The sequence below is a fragment of the Narcine bancroftii genome, chromosome 4, assembly GCF_036971445.1.
Source record: "Narcine bancroftii isolate sNarBan1 chromosome 4, sNarBan1.hap1, whole genome shotgun sequence".
NCBI classification, from domain to species: domain Eukaryota; kingdom Metazoa; phylum Chordata; class Chondrichthyes; order Torpediniformes; family Narcinidae; genus Narcine; species Narcine bancroftii.
This window is the reverse complement of record NC_091472.1, coordinates 302662457-302668456: the sequence shown is the minus strand read 5'-3', so window position 1 is coordinate 302668456 and position 6000 is coordinate 302662457.

The following is a 6000-nucleotide window of genomic DNA, read 5'->3' as shown; positions in this document are numbered from 1 at the left end:
GGCTCGGTAGGACAACAAAATCAGCTACCAATTTGGTTTTTTTACTATTTTATTTAATTTTTAAGAAAAGTTTATATATATATATATATATATATATACATTCATTGAGTCCTTTTTGTGTGTGTATTTTTTTTTTGTATACACAAATATACAAAAAAATCCTTAAAAATGCACATTAAGTCTAGAAATAACCCGTCCATACCTTAAGAGAAAGGAAAAGGAGCAGTGGACAGAGGAAGGAAAAGGGGAAAGAGCTGGGCATCAACATTTAATACAATCAAAAAAAGAAATATATTAAATTACTAATAAAGTATGAAAATTAAATATAAAATATTTAATAAATCAACTAAACTATCCAGGCATTTAAATAATTCCAATAAATTCTGCCAAAGATCTATGAACATGTTAGATTAATTTCTAAGACTATAAGTAATTTTCTCCAAGGGTCTACAACTTTCATTTCCATATTCCAGCAATCAGTATGTAAGAGAGAATTGGATTTCCATGTTACCATTATACATTTCTTGGCTGTTTTCAAAGTGATTTTAATAAATTTGAATTTAGTTTTGGGGAAGTTAACATTCATGATGGCCAAATTCCCCAAAAGGAACAATTGTTGTTCAAGAGGGAAGTCCACCCCTTAATTTATGCTAATATTTCCCCCAAATTTATCCAAAAAGGTCTTCATTTCATGCATTGCCAGGTAGAATGTATTAAAATGCATCTATGCCACACCTAAAACACATATTTGAAATTTCCGGTTTACTTTTGAGGTGTGAGAATGAAAGTGGAGCCGTTGTCCCTGATGACCCTGTAGGGCCCCTGTAGGGTCATTGTAGGGTGGCTGCGCCCCTTTGCACAAACAGATACTGACAAGTCTTTAAGTCCCTGGGGACGTTATGTTAGGGCTGCCTGTGTGGTGGGGTTGTTGTGGGACCAGGTACACCAGTTTTCACTGCAAGTTCTCAAGGGTGGCCACGGGGTCTTCCGGGTGTTCGTTGGGAGCTGGGAACTCTCCCGGGATGACTAAAGGTGCACCATAGACCATCTACACCACCAAAGCATTAAAGTCTTCCTTTGGCACAGTGTGAATCCCCAGAAGGACTCACGGCAATTCGTCCACTCAGTTGGACCTCTTGAGTAGGGCCATCAAGGCTGCCTTCAGGTGCCTGTGAACCACTCCACTAACCCATTAGCCTGAGGGAGGTATGCCATGGTGTGGTGGAGCTGTGTTTCCAGGAAGTTAACCAGCACTGCCCAGAGCCCAGATTGTGCCTCCTGGTCCGAGGTTAGGTGCTCTGGAGAACTGTGGCGCCACTATTGAGGGTCACAGGATGCGGGCAAAATTGTTGTTGGAAAGTCAAGGTGGGGGAGCGGGTAGTTTGGCTTCCACCAGAGGTAGAGTTTAGAAAGTTCTGGCATGCAAAAAAAAACATTCCTTGAGGTCTACAAGCAAGCAGGGGGTGGGGGGGAGGATGCTTATCTTGGCTCTAACATTGACCAGGAAATGCCTGCCTGACAAAGAGTCCCAAACATAAAGGAGGCTATCACGTGGGCCAACCACGTGTCATCAATGACAATTGGCCAAGGCATTTCCCGGAAACCCACAGGGTGGGCCGTATCAACAGGCATCTATACCTCATCGCCGGTGGTAAAAGGAGAATCAGCCTGGGGTATTGGCTTGCCTCTCCACTGGCCTTGGCTTAGCAGTCAACTGTGTGTGGAGCTTGCTGACCTGGTCTATGATGGCGCTTGTATCCCTCTTCGCTCTCCAGAACATGTCCACCTAGGTCGCGACCCTCCGAGGGTCTTCTGTGAGCAAGAGTTAGATATCCTCAGGCGGCTACTCCAGAAAGATCTGCTCTAAGAGCAGGCAAGGCTTCTGGCCTTCAGTCAAAGTGAGCATTTTGCTCATTAGAGCTCTTCACCAATCTGTCCGTATGCAGCAATCAGGTGGTGTGCTCATGCAGGGACAGCCTGAAAGTGTGGGTTAACAGCTATTTGAGGGCCAAGTATTTGCCTTGCTCCAGAGGCTGCCATAGGAAGTCTATGACTCTTGCCGCTGTGTCTTGATTGAGTGCGCTCATGACGTAGTGGTAGCAGGTAGCATTGGTGGCAATGTGTTGAAGCTGGAACTGGGCCTCGGCTTGCTTGATCCACATGTGTGGCTGTAACACCCAAAATGTTGGGAGCCTGAGAGAGACTGCGTGGATGGTCAATGGCTCCGCCTGTTCCGTCATCTTCGGGTCCAACTGCCCGTTGGACCTGTCGGGGTCACCAATGTAGTGTCCACACTACGCGAACGTGGAGAAGAATGACATACACACCAAAGCCTTGAAGTTGAGTCTAGTTTATTTAATTGGCCGTCGCTTTTGTATGGGCCCCAGGTGCTGACACCAGGGCCCTGTGTCATCGGAGTGCCGGCCTGGGTTTGGGTGGCATTTCCACCATAATTTGCTGTCTTCCCACTGTGACGGAGTCACCCAGGACGATGGTTAGTGTCACCCTCAGGTCGTCATGTTCGTCGGTCATTTTGTAGGCCAGTCTGTATCTCTGCACAGGCCACTATCATGTCATGTATGTACACTGACAATAAATCTGAACTTTTGAACAATTAATGTGTCTTGGATGTGGTTAAATCTGTTTTAGAGGAATGGAAATGAATCAACTGACAGATGCCATGAATTGGAAGTGCTCATCACATTCTTTTCTTATGTATCCTTGATGTTGTTCTTTTTAAATTCAGTTCAACACTTTTTCAGAAATTGTTTTTTTTAAATATTTTATTTTAATTTTCATAGACTCGCCAAACAAACAGTAAAATTTTTTTTAAACATTCATGTAACATTCAGAGTCTGTATTTATCCCCCCTCCCTTGTACGACTGAAAGTACCATCAATTAAATTACCTCGATAGCAGAATGAAAAACACCCCATAAATTCCCTCCCCCTCTTTCCCCCCTCCCAGTTTACCTTTACACCCTACCCGGGCACCAATAATGAAGCTATTGGTGCCGATCCTCCCGCCATTCTGAGACCTGCCCAATGTACCCATCTCCCACTTGTAACTCCCTCCCTTTCCTTGAGCTCCCCGCATTCATTCTTACTTCTAATATACATTCAAACATTAACATTATGGAAAAAAACATTTATCCCCCTCATATTACAATATTTATAGTCCATTTTTCCCCAGTTCCCTCTCTCCACCTTGTTTACATTTACATTTAATTCTGAAGCAGTGATCAGGTTCTTACAAAGTCCATTGCCCCTCTCTTGGATCCTTAAAAAACTTCCTTTCCCCTCCTGCCCTCACTATCTTCAGCGTGGCCGGGTGATAGAGGGTAAACTCAAGTCCTTTTTGTTTAAGGCTCTTTTAAACTGGGTCAAATTCCCTCCTGCGTTTCAATAGTACCATGTTTATGTCTGGGTAGAATAAAACCTTCCCCCCCTCATATTCCACCAGACACCCCCTTGCCTTTGTACCCACCGCCACCGCCCGGAAGATCCTCTCTCTATCCTGGTAGTGAAGGAATCTATCTTACCAGGATAGAGCGAGGCCATTGGTTTGGACATAGCTGGGGGGGGGGGGGGGGGAGGGGGTGCAGCGAGAGACTGGTGGGCCTATTCTATTTCCAGGTTATTTCCAATTTGTTCCGTCCCCAGTATATCTGGGATCCACTTTTTCAGGAACTCCACCATGTTTCTTTTCTCCTTACCTCCCACAATTTTAATTGTATTCCTCCTGCTGATGTTTTCTAAGGTATCCCTCTTCTCCCACAGCCTTACCTTATCCCTTTCCCACACATCCATTTCACTCTCTTTCTTATCCAAACTTTTGTCCACTCTCTCAATTCTCTCTTCCATTTCAGATAGCCTTTCTGTCAGGTTTCCCAGCCTTTCTTTGATTGACCCCTGCCCCGCCACCAAAGTTCTTTTTATCTGGCCAATGACCTCCAGTATCTCACTGGCAAAAGGCATCAGCCCCTCTGCCCCTTTATCCATCTGTCACCATCCTGTAATGACCTTCTTTTACTCCCTCATTCTTCCTCTTCTTCATCCACCTCCACCTTTCTTTCCATCTCCAGGCCAACCTGCCACACTATTTTCCCACCAAATCCCCTCTGGCCGCAATGCTCCTGGAGTCCTCTAGGCCCAACAACTCAATCGCCCTCCAACGCCCCAGTCCCAACCTCTTCACACACGTCGGTTGGAGTGGTCTTACCAGGTAAGCCCTTGTCTTCAACTTTACTTTTTCTTCCAGCCCACGGGGTCTTTCTCTCCACCACCACCAGCATCATCACCTTGAACTGGCTCCCCTGACCTCAGGTCCCCAACTCTCCCATGCCCAACAACGCTCCCGTCGTCGCCCGCGTCCCCATCAGCTCCTCCTCAACTAGGCCCCCGTGACTTTGGGCCTCCACATATCCCGCGCCCAACAGTGTTCTCACCACTTCAGTCGTGTCCTTTATGCAGCCCCCTTGAAATCCAATCTTATCAAGGCTGTCCTGTCTCTCCCTCCCGGACAAGTCGCGTTCCCTCAAGAAGCTTCAAGTCTCCGTTGTTACCTCCCGTTAGGCCCCGGGTCGGCATCTCCACCTCCACCACATGGTGAGTCTCTTCCTCCGTGCTGTCTCTTCGTTCTTTTTCCCATCTTTTTTTCTTTCCCTTCTCACTCTTTCTTCTATTTGTATTCTTGGTTGTCTTCCTTCTTTTTGGGGTCTTTTTATTTTAGGGGATCTTCTCGTATCTATCCTTTATTCCCTTGTCCTCGGGGAGTTCTTGGGTCACCATACAAGCCCCTCGCTGTCATCTTGGATCTCTCTTTTCCAGAAATTGTTATGGAATCCGCTTTCTCATGATACACAATTTCTCTCTGTACTTTTTATTCTTTGCAATCTTCTTTGCAAATGAAGTTGCAAATGAAATCAATCCTTCTTTTGCTCTGAGGACATACATTACTTGTTGAGCAATTTATCAACTGTTAATCATTCTTTAGATATATGATTATTTAAGTCAGTAAAGATATAATGACTGTCAGTGTGAACAATCAGTTCTTCCTGACCATGCTTCTATACTGACATAAACCATCAGCAATAAATATAAAATCATTAATGAGATAAGTTAATGTAATTTGTGAATACAAAGGACACAGGAGCCTTTGACAATTGTAGCAGGCTTCTTGAATTACTTGAATAATTTTGATTCATCTGGCCGCCAGATTAATACTTAGAGAAGGCACCAGAATTGGACTTGTTCTTTGATCAAGTGGCTAGGACATCACCCAGAACTGAATTTGCTCTTTGCATTGGCAAATTGTATCCTTGGTATTGGTGCCTAACAGCAGTTATGGCTTTCAGACCATGTGAAGCGGTGGCCGCAGCGTGGGGTGGTAGAAGGTCAACAGCTTTTTTTTAAGCTTCTCTTTAAAGGCTGACGATGGTGAAATACTGCAATCAGGCACCATCCTAGATATCTTTAAATTCCAAATTTTTTTTTTGCTCAGTAATTAGATGGAAGCTTGGCTGAGTTAACAGTAGGCTTTGGAAAAAGTTGCATTTGATAAAGTCCACTGTCATGACGAAGTGAACAGAATTAATAATTTGCGCTAACTGGCTGACAGACTAGTGAGCGGTCTGGAGGTAAGGCCACATAAAACCATCTGGCGCAATATGCTAAAAGGTTTTCTTCTCTCAAGATGACAAAATTGCTTTCAATATAGTAAACACATTTGGCTAGTTTCTAATTAACACAGCAGCAGTTCTAAAATCTAAATGTTATAATGTTTATAAAGTGTTTCCAATTCAGCTTTATTTTGATCAAAGTATATTTCAATAAGCTGCACCAGACTGCTCGATGGCTATTTATTACTGTGAAGTTTTGTTCATTTCAAACAATAGCCAGAGTGCTGGTCTCAGTTATTTCACAGTATTGTGAACAAGAAGAAAACCCTCTTTGGAGATGTCTTTTAATGGCAGCTTTTAGATTTTAGGCTGGTTCTTTC